Raw genomic sequence first — 17,176 nt, 5'->3', positions numbered from 1 at the left:
TGCCCTATTCATGGACTGTCTTGTGGACTCACAGGATTTTCATTTTTTGGTTTTCCAAAAAGCTGTAGAGTCCCCTCCAAAATCAAGTGATAAATCCCCAATCTGAATTTGATTCTTGGCTGTAGATTGAGTGTGTGTTAATGTTATAACAATTTCCACCGAGTGTCACTGGAGGAAAAAGTGGTGATTCTGGATTTATATTCTACCCTCAACTGTTCCTAGCTTTTTTTTTTGAGACGAAGTTTCGCCCTTGTTACCCAGGCTGGAGTGCAATGGCGCGATCTCGGCTCACCACAACCTCCGCCTCCTGAGTTCAAGCAATTCTCCTGCCTCAGCCTCCTGAGTAGCAGGGACTACAGGCATGTACCACCATGCCCAGCTAATTTTTGTATTTTTTTAATAGAGACGGGGTTTCACCATGTTGACCAGGATGGTCTTGATCTCTTGACCTCATGATCCACCCACCTTGGCCTCCCAAAGTGCTGGGATTACAGGTGTAAGCCACCACGCCCTGTCCCTAGCTGTTTTTTTCTTTTAATTTACTTTTTTATTCTTAGAGACAGAGTTTCTCTCTGTTGCTCAGTGGCTCGATTTTGGCTCACTAAAACCTCCACCTTCCAGGTTTAGCAATCCTCCTGCCTCAGCCTCCCTAATAGCTGAGATTACAGGTACACATCACCATGCTTGGCTAATTTTTGTATTTTTGGTAGAGACAGGGTTTCACCATGTTGGCCAGGCTGTTCTCAAAACTCCTGACCTCAAGCGATCCTCCCACCTCGGCCTCCCAAAGTGCTGAGATTACAGGTGTGAGCCACCGTGCCCCGCTGGCTGTTTATTAATCTTAATTTTAAAAAGCCACAACCAAAACATGATCTTAGGTGCTATTTAAGGCCAGAGCTAAGGAGACAGGGACCCAACAGGCTGATCATTTCATGGATGTATCTATATGATCTTCTAGGGTTCCAGGCACTTCCTCACTTCCATGCCCTGATGTGTCCTCTCTCATGTATTGAACATACACCTGCTATGCATTTGAGAGAAGAACAGCATGGGGCATATTATAGGTCAGCAAACAGGGCCTTGGAAGAGGACATAGCCCAGCCGGCATCCCTGGTGAGCCGAGGCAGTGTGTCCCTGCCAACAGTGGTGCAAACGTTCAGGCATGCGCCCCATTCTGCGATGTGTATGCAAGTATCTGGTAACAGACTGGAGCATAGCATCAGTGCTTTGCAGAGACCTCCCCGGAAAGCTCAGGCATCGAGCACTTTGGCTTTAAGCATTTAAGTGTGAACCTCTTGAGAAGAGTTCTTTTGTTCCAGTGACTCCTGGAAAGGTGAACACTTGTTTTATGTGTTGTTTTGTTGTTAATTAAGCAACTACTTTCTGATTTTTACTGATGGAGTTTGTTGGAGAAAGGCTTTGGGTAAAAGGTCTGAATTTTCACTTCTCAGCCCAGGCTGAACAGGCTGAGGTTAGAGCTAAGCCAGAAGTGGACTCCTCCCCCTATTCCCTGTGTTCCCACAGTGAGGACACTAAAATCGAACATTGTAAACTTTGGGAGCCAGAAGATACCAGAGAGTTCACTTAAACGGAAACTTTTATTTGATATATGGAGAAGCTGAGGACTAGAGAGCTAAAGTGATGTACTTACGACCATATTCTCCATTTTTCCAGCAGTTTCCCTCCTCATTTCTACAAGTCCCAGGCAGCAATCTGGCTGCTGGTACTCCAGCACTGAACATACAAAACCACGGCTCTCTGGGAGGCTGCCTCAGGGTCGCGTTCTAGAAAGTCCATGCTCGTGGGTCACATGGGCAGCAGATCCATGGCAGGATTAGGACCTTCATTCTTAGCGAGTGGGACACAGCCCCTGACAGGGGGAGCCTGTCTGATGTCTCTGGGCTACACTAGGAGGGCCCACATATGGCTTCAGGGACGGCAGGAAACCTCTACATTGCATGTAACATTGGAATATGGTCATCTCTGCCATCAGGAGAACGTATAGATGCCATCAGCGCCTCACATGGACCCCTGACTCCCACAGGGGCTTAGAACCATGTCCTGGAGCCCATCTCCGAGAAACACAAAGCAAGGTGGGCAGCTTGTTCTCAGACCTGGCAGCAAGAGGCATAATTATGGGGAATCGAGCTGGTAAGCCTGCTATCAAGGCAGTTTCCTAGGAAAGGGTCTGGGATGGGTAGGTCCTGCTGAAGGCACCGTGGCTCTCCCAAGCTCTGCAGTTTGTTTATGTGATGCTGGAGGGTGTGGTGGCACTGTGGATAGGATGGGGTGTTAGCAGGACCCTGAGACACTCACAATCCATTCTAGAACTTGCTAGCCAGGGCTGAGAACTGTGTTTCACGCCTCTGCCATGTGGCTCAAGGGCACTGAAAACACCTCTTCCCCACAGTCATCGGGAAGTAAGGTCCATTCATTCCCAACTTCCCTCCAGGCAGGACATCCAAGCTGTGCACTTTGCAAACTTCTGCTGAAAAGTTTCAGTCCACCCATTAGCTTTATCTGCAGTGGTGTCAAGAACCGAATTAGGGTGCACGATGAAGTACTGCGTTCTCACTTTGATGCAATGCGGAGGAATGGGGAGGCAGGTGAATATTCACAGCTGCTTGTGTGATGGAACATCTGCTCATTGGATGCCTGGATTCACATCCAGGTGGGGATTCACATTCTCTTTGGATGCCTGGATTCATATCCAGGTGAGGATTAACATTCTCATTGGATGCCTGGATTCCTTCTTTCTTCCTTTCAATGGCATTTATGGAGTACCTACTCTATGCCAGCCTCTGGTGAAGCTGGTGGAGATTATATGGGGAAAAAAGGCAGATCATGTTGCTGTCTTTGTGTAGCTCCTATTCTTGTGGGCTCTGGGGCACGTGGATACAATCCTGATACATTTATTTTTATTTTGAGCTATATTTGGAGGCCTTGAAAAACAGCTTCCCAATGGATACATAAAAGTCATAACTGGATAGGTAATATTGTCATTCTCTCCATGAGGTTAGTCTGATTGTTTAAAGAAGTCAGCATTGCTGAAAGCTCAGGTCCCATGGCCTGGTGCCACCAAGACTGTGTGTGCATATTCTCATCTGGCTGGAATTCTGGGGCCTGATCCAGGCTACCGATTCTGAAAAGTTCCAGGGTTCAAGGAGCAGTGCATGCAGGGTCTGTGCTAGCTCGGTCGCAGATTGGGAGGATCTCAGGTGCTAGTATCCTATCAATTCTGTGCAAAGGCGGAGAGGTGCTTTCTGCATGGAGTGTGGCTGCTGTGACCTGGGATTCAGGGAGCAAGCGGCTGGCTGGGTACTCTTGAGAGACCTTAATCCTGCCTTTGAAAAGCTGCTTAAAAATAATACTACTAAATAAATCTTCACAGTGGATGGAGCAAGCTAGACTTTGGTACCCATCCCCCAGACAAACAAGGAGAGATTAGACGCTAGAGTGAGAGATGGTATTAGATGCCCATCAGTGGCATCAGTCTGTGAGGTGTGTCCAGGTGGCTTCTCCTCCTCCACCCCTTGTGATGTTCTACCTTGTGCTTTGCAGCACACGAAGGCAGAATCATAATCACACAGACATCAGGGGCTTAGACATCTATTCGACGTCTGCCAAGTAGTCTAGACTGGGGCTTCAGGAGTGCAGGGACTGTGTCTGCTTTGGTCATCCCTGATCCCACCAGGACTAACACAGTGCCCGAAGCAGAGCAGAGAGGCCTTAAGAGATGCATGGTGAGAAAAACAAAGGAAAGAAAGAATAGATGGATGGATGGATGGATGGATGGATGGACAAATAGCAGTATTTTGTGATTGCAAGGGTTATCAACACTTCTGGTGCCTCACCTGTATTCTCCAAGCCATAGATCCTATGGAGATAGCACAGATGCCTCACAACTTTTCAAATCTCTTTAAATGAACAAATAGAAGCCAATTATTTACCTGTAAAAAATAGTGTGGAGTCTGTTTCTGTTTCAAGCTAGGTGAAGGGAATCTTGGTATTTATTTTATTGCTATTATTATCTTTTGAACACTATGGATATTATTTTGCATATGATTAAACATATAATTTAAAATTAATTTTAGAAAGGAAAGCAAGGAGGGGGCACTAATCTTGCATACTGTGATGGGAATAAAAATGACTAAGTTATTTGCAAAGGGCGGTTTCACAAAACAATACGGTACATAGTAAAGTCTTTTTTAAAAAAGCACGTGTGATTTGAAGCATCAACTTTGTTTCTAGAAATTAATACTAAACAAATAACTAAATATGTGCACAGGCTGAATGCGGTGGCTCATGCCTATAATCCCAGCACTTTGGGAGGCCAAGGGAGGGGTGGATCACCTGAGATCAGTAGTTCAAGACCAGCCTGATCAACATGGTGAAACCCCGTCTCTATTAAAAATACAAAAATTAGCCAGGCATGGTGGCATGCATCTGTAATCCCAGCTACCCAGAAGACTGAGGCAGGAGAATCGCTTGAACTTGGGAGGCGGAGGCCGCAGTGAGCTGAGATCGAGCCATTGCACTGTAGCTTGGGGGGCAGAGCAAGACTCCATCTCAAAAAAACAAAACAAAACAAAACAAAAAAGTGTGCACAGGATGAACCACCAGGATACCCATCACAGTGTGGTTTGCAATAGCAGAAGGCTGGAAACAGCCTGGAAATCCAGGGATAGGGATGCATTGAATGACTGGTAAGATGCTAAAACAATAACATACATTTCTGTGAATACACATGGATGGCTGCCAGTAACATGTTATTAAGCTTTTTTTTTTTAAGTAACAGAAAGTATAAATATAGTAAAATTTATTTTTGTAAAAATATTCACATTTATAAGATTTATTTATTCATGGAAACATTTTGAAGACTATATTCCAAGTCTATCTATATATTTGGGTATTATTTTATATTTGTATAATGGGTGTGTATTATGTTTATAATAAGAATATCTTTTCATTTTGGAAAATATAAATTAAAATCACACTGTAGCCTTGAAAAGAATGCAGTGGAGCTTTATAGAAATGTCAGGAGTTTTTTGTGAAGTGCTATTAGCTTCACAGGATGACTGTTTTTTTTTTTCTTTATGATCACAGGCACCAACTGGTCACCACATAGGCCTTTGATGAGTTAGCATGAGAAAATGAATTAGTTATTACCTAATAGATGAACTTTTTCTTGGTTGATAAAACTTGTCAACAAATTGAGTTTGTAGGTTTTAGGAAACGATTTAAAAGTAGCCAACCACTAAGGAAATTAAACCAATACTCTTATTTTTCACCTGAAGAACTGACATTCAGAGAGGGTGAGTGACTGGCCTGAGGCTGCACAGCAAGCTCGGGGCAAAGCCAGAAAGCCCTGGCCCTGAAACTTTCATGCATGAATGACTCTGCGTGGTGGGGTTCCGGAGAAGGGATGGCAGCAAGGCAGCCGGAGTCCTTCCAGCGACAGCAGGTTTTGCGGGCACAAGTCCACGTAGCCTGCACTTCAAAGCAGATCACGCTTCTGGAGCCCTGTATTCATTACCTTATTTAATCCTCACAGTCTCTCTGTTGGGTAGGGAGTCTCGTTATCCCCATTTTGCAGATGGGAAAACTCAGTCTCCGCTGGAGGGACTCATTCTACATGTTCCTGTCATTGATGCTGTAGGAAGGTAATAGTGGATGCTGTGAAATGCTTTTTGGGTTTTGTTGTTTTGTTTTAAATTTCCGTAGTTTTTCAGGGGTATGGGTCATGTTTGGTTACATGGATAAGCTCTTTAGCAGTGATTTCTGAGATTTTAGTGCACCTGTCACCCCAGCAGAGTATACTGTACCCAATGTGTAGTCTTTTACCCCCACCCCCTCCAAACCTCCCCCACCGCCGAGTCCCCGACACCCATTATATCTCTCCTGTGCCTTTGCGTCCTCATAGCTTGGCTCCCATTTCTAACTGAGAACATACAATGTGTGGTTTTCCATTCCTGAGTGACTTCACTTAATATAATGGCCTCTAGCTCCAACCAAAGTGCTGCAAAAGACATTGTTTCATTCTTTTCCATGGCTGAGTAGTATTCCATGGTGCATAGATATCACATTTTCTTTATCCACTCATTGGTCGATGGGCACTTGGATTGATTCCGTATCTTTGCGATTGTGAATTGTGTTGCAATAAGCCTGCATGTGTGTGGGTGTCTTTTTCATATAATGACTTCTTTCCCTCTGAGTACATACCCAGGAGTGGGATTGCTGGATCGAATGGTAGATCCACTTTCAGTTCTTCGAGGAGTCTGCAGTCCTATCCATCAAACTCAGCAAGCAGTTACCATGTTGTAGTGAACAAGTCAAGACGAGACAGACACATATGGGGCCTTTTCCCAGTTCTGTGGCTGACTCCTGGCTTTGACATGAGAGTCAACACATCTTCCAAAGGACTGCACTAGAGTTTTAATCTATTTTAAATAGATTAAATAGAGTTTTAATCTATTTTAGATGTTTTTGACGTCTCTGTACCTTGCAGACAGGCAGGGACTGTCACCAGCACACAATCGATGTGCTTCCATCACACAGATCGCCATCGTACTCCTATGACTCCAGCTTATGTTTTGCGGGAGTCAAATTGCTACTTAGGACAGAAAAGACTTTGGCCATTTGAAAAGCCAGGAACTAGTGGCGGGGAGCCAAGAATCCAGGTAGCCAGTCTCCAGTGAGATCCTGAGCTGAGGCGATGCCCAGGTCACCGGCAAATCGAAAGAGCAGCTGTTACTGGGAAACTGTTTGAGCCTAGGAGTTCAAGGCTGCCATGAACTATGGTTTCATCAATGCACTCCAGCCTGAGCAACAAAGCGAGATCCTGTCTCTTAAAAAAAAAAAAAAAAGTTCCTGTGAAAACACATACCCCTATACACCTCTCAGGGACTTCGAAAGGCACCTCCTCCTATTTTTAGTTGCTACATGCTTTCGGCTGTCATGGGCATCCCGTGGCCTCTGGTCTTCATGGTGGGATGCAGTGAGTTGAGGGCTGTCCAGATAGAGTGCAGAGTTAGCTCTGAGGGCATGGGGTGGTGCTGGGCCACCTGAATTCAGCAGGGCATGTTTATTTCACTGTTCTGAGGCCACTTTACCAGTCTTTAGTCAAGACTCTGAAGGTGTGTGGTTTTCCCCTTTCTTAGATGACCACAGCTCCATCATGAAATGGTAACACTTTGTGAAGGACTCTGAGAAGAATGGTCCTGAGTGTGAATGGAGTTGACGTCCAGGCACACAGGGGAGGGTGGCAAGAGTCTGGGCTCTGCAGACCAATCCTGTGGATCATTGGGGTGAACTTCCATTGTGAAAATCTCCTGTGATTCTCGCTAAGGAAGATACAGGACCCTCACTCTCCCTCTGAACATTGTGACCAGCTTCCTGGGTGCCTAAGGAGTGGGCTTAGGAATCAGAGTGTTGCCTCGGAGCTTTGAATAGATTAAAACTCTAGTGCAGTCCTTTGGGAGATGTGTTGACTCTCATGTCAAAGCCAGGAGTCAGCCACAGAACTGGAGAAGTCCAGATGACAAAAGGCCCCATATGTGTCTGCCTCGTCTTGACTTGTTCACTACAACATGGTAACTGCTTGCTGAGTTTGATGGATTGGAACAGCCAGCAAAGTGATTGCTTCTAGACCATAATATTATCATTGCATTTTCTACTTTTCTGTTCAATTGCTCTCCGTGTACACAGCACAATCCCTTGCCCCATCTTAGCTTTTAGAAAGAATTAAGACTGCTCGCAAATATAAAAACAAGACTTTTTTGTACCCTAGGAGGAAGACTACAATTTGGAATCTGAGCCTTTTATCAGTCAATGGAAAAATGGAAACACGGTCAAATATATGATTCAGGAAGACCCAGCAAAATAGCTCTCGTCCAGAATAATCTCTGGGCACTTTCTATACAATTTCTCATTACTTTTTTGAGTTTAGCTATAAGGAACCTTGAACGTATTTTTGTAGAGCTAAATTCTACCGCAGACTCTGCTTCTCAAGCACTGAATGACTGGGCCTTAATGTCTTTGAAGCTCTGTTTTTGCAGCTGGTGAATGAAATAATAATTTTTGCCATGACTCTTTGACAGAGCTATTGTGAGGGCCCAAGAAGATGTGGTAAAGGAAAGTGTTTTCTTAGCTGTAAAGCTTTGGAAATAATTAAGAGGTTCATGGTAGTGGCCTGTGATGAGGCTCGTATATTTAGGTTGGCCATCAGTGTTGTTCAAATGTACACTATCAAACAACTCAGTGTTTCAAGACATTTGTTTATTCATTTATCCATCCATCCATCCATCCATCCATCCATCCATTTGTCCATCTACCCATCTGCCTATCCATCCACCCATCTATCCTTCCATTCATCAATGTATCCAGCCATCCATTCATCCATCCATCATTCATCCATCCATCTATCCATCCATCCATTCATCCATCCATCTATCCATCCATTCATCCATCTACCCATCCATCCACCCATCTATCCATCCATTCATCCACCCATTTGTCCATCCATCTACCCATCCATCCATCCATTTGTCCATCCATTCATCCACCATTTATCCATCTACCCATCTACCCATCCATCCATCCATCTATCCATCCATCCATTTGTCCATCCATCTACCCATCCATCCATCCACCCATCTATCCATCCATTCATCCACCCATTTATCCATCCATCCATCCACCCATCCATCCACCCATCTATCCATTTATCTACCCATTTGTCCATCTATCCATCCATCCATCCATCTACCCATCTATCCATCCATTCATCCACCCATTTGTCCATCCATCCATCAATCCATCTATCCATCCATTCATCCACCCATTTGTCCATCCATCCATCCATCCATCTATCCACTCATCCATCCCTTCACTCCTCCATCCACCCATCTATCTATCCATCCATACATCTACTCATCCATCCATATTCATGCCACAGATATTTATTGAGAATCTACTATGTGCTAGGCACTATAGATACAAAGATAGACAAAAGCACATCCCCAGACCTCAGAAGCTTCTTTCTAGTGGGAGTAACAAGCAAGTATAGTGGATGTTGCAATGCCTTACAACACATTTTTTCATTTTTTAACGACAAAAATGTTTGTAGTTTATTTAGATCTAAAACATGGATCTAAATGAGAAATACCTTTTGTGTGATATTGGAACAGGATAGGGTGTGACAGCAACCACATTCCCATCTGGCAGGGCAGTTCCAAGAGGCTAGAAGAGCTGATACTTCCTCACCTAGAGGCTGGGCTGGCACCGTTGGGGATTACTGCAGATCCCCCTTGGTGGCCAGTCCCTGCGGGGCTCTCCCCCTCGGTGGGGGGCAGGGGAGGAGGCTAAGTCTGTGAATGACTGCTCCATCAGCAGGTGCTGTTTTAGGACTCCCTGCTCAGCTGGTCCTGGGGTGAGGTATTTCCATTCAATATCTGTTTGAATCAGGAACAGAACAGAAGCCTAGTTGTCAAAAGAGGAAGAAACGGAGCTTCATGTCATCTCAAACTTTTAAGACAAACTCAGTTTCCAGGTCTGCATTCCTAGAACACACCTTCTCCACTGGCCACCCATTTTGTTTTCCTTTTAAATGTTTCCTTCTGAACCAAGGACGGGCCTGTCACCCGACTGTCATTGCTGCAGAGTGTGTATGTGGCAGGGCGGGAGGATGAGGACTCAGATATGCAAGGCCACACCAAGAGAGAGCTGCTTCTAACCCTGAGAAAGAACAGCATGCCCATGTTCATGCATTCCTCAGAAATGTATCAAAATGTAGCCTGTACCAAATGGAGCATCGTTTCTTGAAGAAGCTCTGTTATTTTCCTTCACTGTGTCTGCCGAACTCAAAGAGCTTGGAGACAATTATTGGCTCAGTTGTGGCATTTTTGTAGAGGGCTTTCTATATGCTTCCAATGCTGGACTTCCCTGCCGTTTTGTGTGTAGAGCACTTGTGGAAATAGGACTGTCATTGTTAGGATAGGGTTAGGAGAGGGGGAGACCAGAAGACCCCGGAGCCATTGGGAGTCCTTCCAAACCTTCTGTGGGTAGAATAAGTAACCTGTTCATTTGAAATTGCATCTATCCTCCAAGATGATGGGAAGCAGGAAGGAGTCTCCTCTCTTCCCATCCCTGTACACCCATGCCACTGTCATTAAGGCCGTGGCAACATATGTGGCCACAGCTGAAATCTCAAACGAGGGGGATCCCTGAAGTGGGGGACATCAAGGCCACTCAGTTTGCAAATAGGCATCAGAGAAAAGCTACCCTTGGGCCCCTCTTATACTCCTTATTACATTGCATTAAAACCCTCTGCTCTGTTCCATTGATAAAGACAGAAATAAAAGGCGTTCTTCCTAATATGCTGTCATTGAACCATATTTGTTCGCTTACCACATCATCCTTAATTACTTCCCTACTTTTACGTGTAAAGAGCTTTCACTGCATTTCTAAATATGTAGGAAACTGGGTAAACCAAAGGTCATTCCTCTCTCCAAATTTGGGCAATATGGGTAGGGAAGGTTTAGCTTTCAGTTTGGCGACATGGTGCATACTATTTCTGAATAAATTTCCTTGGAATCATTGATCCACTGAGTGTCAAACAAAATGTGATACCCACAAAATTCATGTATGACCCTGACATTTTTCCAGTACTTAAAGTAATTGCCCTTCTGTTTAATAACAGTGTTTATAAAATTACTTTCTGATTGGCTAGGTCCATGGCACACTCGTGTCAATATCTGCTGCAAATATATGCCTGTGCCCTTTGGCCTTGGTTTTCAAAATAATTTTCATCTCTTAAGCGTGAATCAGTGGCAGCCCTGGGAGCTAGGAGTCAAGGCTCCTGTGCAAGGATCTTTTGCTGTTTGGTCGTGGCATTTTGGAATTCTCGTGGCAGCTTCCTGGGATTGCACACTGAAGTGAGGATGGGTCTTGCGTCCTCTGTGATTTCTGCATCCTTGTAAAGGGATTTGAGATGATGAAATGAGCAGCCCATCTTAAGGATTTGGTGCTCCGGAAAGAAACATCATTACCCTCTTGTATTGAGTTTTATGCTCTACAGTTTACAGATTTAGAAATGGGAAATCGTGAATGGGCAATTCACTATCCAAGATCAATTAAGTGGAGAGGAGATGGTGTTAGGATCTGCCTTGTTCCCCCAAATCCAGTAAGGTGTTGAGACTCTTGGATATAAGTAATGAGATTTCAGGCAAGGACTCAAGCACTCTTGGGGCTCCATACCCAATATTTCTATCCCCAAGTGACTTGCCTGACTTTGTGGGGACCACCGTCTCTTTACCAACCAGAGGAAATTGGATGCCACCTAATTCTTACTGAGATTTCTGGATCTGTGGATACCATGGTGAGGGGAAAGCAAGCCTTCCCACCTTAGAATGAGGCTGAACCAGTACCAGGGAAAAGATTCATCATTGGGATTTTCCATGTTGATGTAACGACTTGTAGATCTGTTAACTACCTCGTATCTTTTATGGTTTCTCTCAGTGGGACTTCCAGGAACATTTTTTTAAATGTATTTTTTCAACTTTTCATTTCAAAATACCAGATTTACTAAAAGAATTTTAAAAGGTAGTATGATGAGTTCTCTCATACCCTTCGCCTAGGTTTCCTAAATGCTAACACCTTCCCTTCCCTTAGTTCAATGGTCAAAACTGGGAAATTAACATTGATACTGAAATTATTAATTAATCTGCAGACCTTGTTCGAATTTCACCAGTGTTCCACTAATGTCCTTTCTCGGGAGCCAGGGTCCAATCCAGGATTCCATGTTGAATTTCTACTGCCTCCAACGTGAGGCAGTTCTTTAGTCTTTCTTCATCTTTCATGACCTTGACAGTTTTGAAGAGTAACAGCCAGTTACGTTGGAGAATAACCCTCAGTTTGGGTTTGCCTGCCATTTTCTTATGATTAGATTAAGCTGTAAATTGTAGCAAAGATGCCATGGGAATGATGTCATGTCCTCAGTGCATCCGGTCAGGAGGAACTTGAGGTGGTCTGTCCTTACTGGTGATGTTAACTTTGGGTCACTCGGTGAACATGGTGTCCTCCAGGTTTCTCAGCTGTCAATTTTCTATTTTTCTCTTTATGATGAAAAAGTATTGTGTGGGCAGACACTCTGAGACCACACGGGTCCTTTTTCTCTTCATACTTCTGCCTACCAACATGTATATCTGTTGGTCGATCTTGCCTGTAACAATCATTATTATGATAGTCCAATTGTGGTTTTCTATTTACCTCACTCCTATATGTCTTAAATTCAAATTCTTCTGTAAAGAAAAGCTGTTCCTTCTCTCCTATTACTTACTCATTTAAAAAAATTAGTGTGGATGCACTGATATTTATTTTATTTTATGGGTTATAAATCCATGACCGTCAATATTTTGCTGCTCAAATTGTCTCAGATTTGGCCATTGGAAACATCTTCTTCAAATTTGGTAGGCCTCCATCATTTTTAAGCACTCAGGAAGGTTTTTTTTGTTTTGTTTTGTTTTTATACAAGCACATAACTAAAACTGTACAAAAATGTATACTTGCATAAGAAGAATTGAGTCTTTCTCTTACTCCAAACTCAGCCTAACCAAATGGAGCCACCGTAATGAGTATATTTTAATACACTTTTATACAAATGTGTATTAACTTTTAAGCACAAGTTGAAAGACATCATATTTTCAGTTCTAGACTTTGTTTTGTTCCTTTATTTTTTGAGATGGAGTCTCACACTCTGTCATCTGGGCAGGAGTGCAGTGATACGATCTCAGCTCACTGCAACCTCTGCCTCCTGGGTTAAAGCAATTCTCCTGCCTCACCCTCCCGAGTAGCTTGGACTGCAGGCGCACACCACCACGACCAGCTAATTTTTGTATTTTAGGTAGAGATGGGGTTTCGCCATGTTGGCCAGGCTGATCTTGAACTCCTGACCTCTGGTTATCCGCCTGCCTTGGCCTCTCAAAGCTCTGGGATTACAGATGTGAACCACCGCGCCTGGCCGTGTTTTGTTCATGCATATTTTTCCACATCTTCCATGTTTTTGTTATTAAGTTGTTGCAAAAATAATTGCGGTTTTTGCCATTGCTTTTAATGGCAAAATTAATAATAATTGTGGAGATTTCCTAGTTCCCTTGTAGATATCTACTCTTTTTAGAGATCCACTATAATTTACTTAAGCTTTACTTAACCATTACCCTGTTAATGAACATATTCTCTCTTTTATAACCAGCCACCTTTAAATGAAGGGCAGTAGAGGAGGGAGAGAGAGAGATTGAGAGAGAAAGAGAGAGAGAGAGAGAGGGAGAGATATGTCTAACAAATTCCAAGAAGGAGGACTTCTCAAAGATGGAAACCGTTGCCCATCTGATAGGGTTCTGATTGTTTTTATTTGCATGTCTTTAATTATGAGTGACATTGAGCATCTTTCCATATGTTTAAAAATCACTTCTGTTTCTTTCTCTGTTAATTGACTTTTTGTATCATTTGCCCATTTTTTTCCCCATTGATTGATTGGTATCTTTGTCACCAATTTGCAAGAACTTATTATATATTAAGGAAATTAGCCCATTTCTGTCATTTATGTTATAAATATTTTTCCCAGTTTGCCATATGCCTTTTGATTTTGTTTATTTTTTAACATAGTGAGGTTTTAGGATTTTCATGCTTAGATTTATCAGTCATGTTGTGGATTCTATGACATGCTTACTCCTTGATTTTATATTAACCCCCATGTTTCGTTTTATTCTCTCCCTTTTAAATTTTTGCCTTTCAATTCTTAACCATCTTCATTTTATTTTGAGGTAAAAAGTGAATTAGGATTCCAATTTTATTCTTTTTATCCTTTCTCCAACCCAATGTCTAGTCAGTTGCCCAAACACCATTTATTAAATAATCTTTCTTTATCTCAGTTCTTAAAAAGTCACCTTTATTATTTATTAAATTCTCATATGTGTTTACCTCTAGTTCAGCACTCTCTATTTTACTCAATTGACATGTCTGCTTTTTCTGCACCTGTTTCAAACCATATCAATGTTTATATAATTCACTGTAGTACCTGGCCAGGCTTATTTTTTTATTTTTTATTTTTTTTTCAGAATTTTACTATCTAGTTTTCTATTTATATGATATTTAATCTTATTTTAAAAATATCTTCCCTAGAAAATACTCTAGAATTTTTTGGGGGGAGAGGATGAAAAAATACATGAAGTTTATAGATTTGTGGGGAGAATTAATATTGCTATGACTTGGAATCTTATGTCTAAGAGAAAAATAGGCCTTCCTATTTATGATGCCCAGTCATTCTAAATAATTGTTACTTATTTAGACCGTAAGTTAATGTTGAGGTTTATTTCTGGGTATATTCTCTTCTCTCTCATTTCTCCTCTCTGTCTTTCTCTCTCCCTCTCTCTCTCTCTTTTGTCTCTCTCTCATTGTATTGCATTGTAAATCAAATCTTTTTCTCAATTACAGTTTTCTAATTGGTCATTGTTTGGGTTGACTTAAACCACTGATTTTTGTATATTCATTTTATAACCAGCCACCTTGCTGAATGTTCTTACTATTTTAAACATCTTTTTTCAGCAGGTTCTCATAAGTATTCTGGTATGGAGTCATATTTTTTGCAAATAATAATAAATCTGCTCTTTTTTTAAACAAATTTAGAACTTTATGCTTCTTTTCCATTGCAATGACTAATGTATTTGAGAGAAATGCGCAGTAAGAGTGGTGGAAGTGGACATCCTGTCCCTGACTTCAGCGTGCATGATTTCAGGATTTCAGCATTTCAGCATCGAGCATCTGGTTGTATGCATGTTACAGAAATATCCTATGACTACTTGGTTGATTGTTTATTTGTTTTAATCAGAGATTGGTGTTTAAATTTATAAATGCCTCTTATGGAATTTGTGGAGATGATCAAATATTTTTCTCTGACATAATATTAAAATAGTGAATCATATTAATAGATTGCCTTATATTAAAACATCTTTTTATATAAGGAAATAACCCCATTTAATCAAGGCCTGTTATTCTTTTTAGTGCACTACTGCTGAAGTCTCCTCTTAAAAATGTTATTTAGGATTTGTTATTTGCATTGCTGTTACAAAGCATGATAGATTGATTGATTTTTAATATTTTTGTCAGGTTTTGATATCCATATTATATTACCTTCAAAAAAAGAATTTGGAGATTTTTCTTTTCCCTTTTAGCTCTTGTACAATTAAAATAGCATGGGTGTCATCTGTCTTGAGAGGGACTGATAGAATTAACCTGTGAAAACATAGGGGCCTGGGGCATTTTTGAGGTAGCTCTCTGAGAACTGTTTCAATTACTTTTCTCATGGTCCTTGGCCTGTTTAAGTTCTTTCTCTCTCCTCTGTGGTGAACTTTGGTAACCGTCCCTTTCATAAAAAGACATTTATTTTATTTATTTATTTTGTGTATATTTTTAGTGTTCACAGTTGTATCCATGCTATTGTTTCTAGTTTTAGGCTCCACAAGTTGAATATACTCGGTTCCTCTTTTTCTATATTGTGAATTGAATGTTCATTTCACGTATTTTCCTGCTTTTTATTGAATAGCCTACTTTTTTCTTCTTATTTTTTTATTACCATAGGTTTTTGGAGAACAGGTGGTATTTGTTACATGAATAAGCTCTTTAGAGGTGACTTGTGAGATTTTGGTGCACCCATCTCCCAAGCAGGGTGCACTAAACCCAGCGTGTACTGTTTCATTCCTCATCCCCCTCCCACTCTTTTTCTGGAGTCCGCAGAGTCCATTGAATCCGAGTAGCTTCCGTTTTAAAGATCATATTCTCCCCCTTAGTATATCTTTAACCCCCATGCCACACAATTTTTTAAACCAGAGATTCTGCAGTTTCCCTTCTGTTTCCACTTTATCCTGACTAATTTTCATCTTTATAAAAAGTTTTAAATGTTTTATTTTTTGTTTTGTTTATTTTGTTTTCTATTTTAGGAATTAATATCTAAATCCATACACATCCTACACAGAGATTGTTGGCCTATTTGTCTTAAGCATGGTTATGTACTAGAATTCCATGTGAGCAAAATGTGGTCAATTGCATTTTATTCTACGGACAACAAAAAGAGTGTTTGCTTTCTATTTTAAGAGAATGGAATTTGGTGCATCTCTACTGGCTTTATTTATTCATCGTGCTGTTAATATTCTTCATATGCTTCCTAGTTTTTATGTACTTGATTTGTGATGACTTGAACATGAGTTAAAGTCTCACTATTTTGTTTTGGTGATTTCCGATTTTGAATTTCTTACTTTCTGTGTTTGTTTTGCTTCGTATTCTGCTTTGTGAATCTTTTAGTGCGTAACGCTCCACTTAGGTCATTGGGTCTTGTTCAACTGATCGTGATGAAGTACCTCTCCTTCTAGTTAAACACCTGCCCTAAGTTTAAACTTACCTGATAAAATTATCAAAATATTTTCTTTTTTCGCAGTATGTGTTCGTGTTCTGTCTTTGCCAATCATCACAATTCTAATTTTTCTGACTCACTTTTCCTTACATGAGTTAAATAAACAGCATAACATTGTGTTTTCCTTTCATCATCCAATGAAATGCATATATCCACTTGACTATACATACATCCAATGAAAAGTATATTTTTTATAAATAGAGAAGATTGGCTTACTTATACTTATTGATGCGAAAAAATATATTTGGTTCTAGTTCTGTGATTTTACATTAAATCTTTCTTCTGTCTTTCTTTTGTTTTGTCTTATGTTATCTGAGCTTTCTTTGTTTTGTTGTGTGTGTACTTATATTTTTCCATTAATAGTATAGAAAAGTTGTCACGTTTTAAATATTCTAATAGTTACCTTTGTATATTTTCATAATATTCTCAAAACTTTTTGTTGATTTATTACTTTTTGTTTAGTTTATTTGTGCATTGTTTTAATATGGAATCCATACGGTTTTTTTTTTTAATTGTTATTCTTGAAATCTAAAATGCTCCAGGATTTTCTAAGACTCTGTACTTTTCAACCCAAAGTCTGCATTCCTTTATTTGAGGACAGTTTTCTTTTATTATATCTTCGGGTTTTTTGTTACTTTTTTGGTATAAGTTTAAGGGTGCAGTTTTGTATAAATTCTTTTTGTATTTGTATAAATTTAAAGGTGTATACGCTTA

The 17,176-nt window shown here is 41.0% G+C and overlaps 1 protein-coding gene across 4 annotated transcripts in view; it reads left to right on the top strand.

Moving 5' to 3' along the window:
• ZNF536 (zinc finger protein 536) overlaps positions 1 to 17,176 on the top strand; it is a 485,998-nt gene that overhangs the window by 376,999 nt on the left and 91,823 nt on the right. The window lies entirely within an intron of this gene.

The sequence above is a fragment of the Aotus nancymaae genome, unplaced genomic scaffold (assembly GCF_030222135.1).
Source record: "Aotus nancymaae isolate 86718 unplaced genomic scaffold, 86718_ANA_hifiasm-v0.15.2.pri h1tg000028l, whole genome shotgun sequence".
Lineage (NCBI taxonomy): Eukaryota > Metazoa > Chordata > Mammalia > Primates > Aotidae > Aotus > Aotus nancymaae.
The sequence above is the reverse complement of the archived record's forward strand: the minus strand, read 5'-3'. Positions and strand labels throughout refer to the sequence as shown.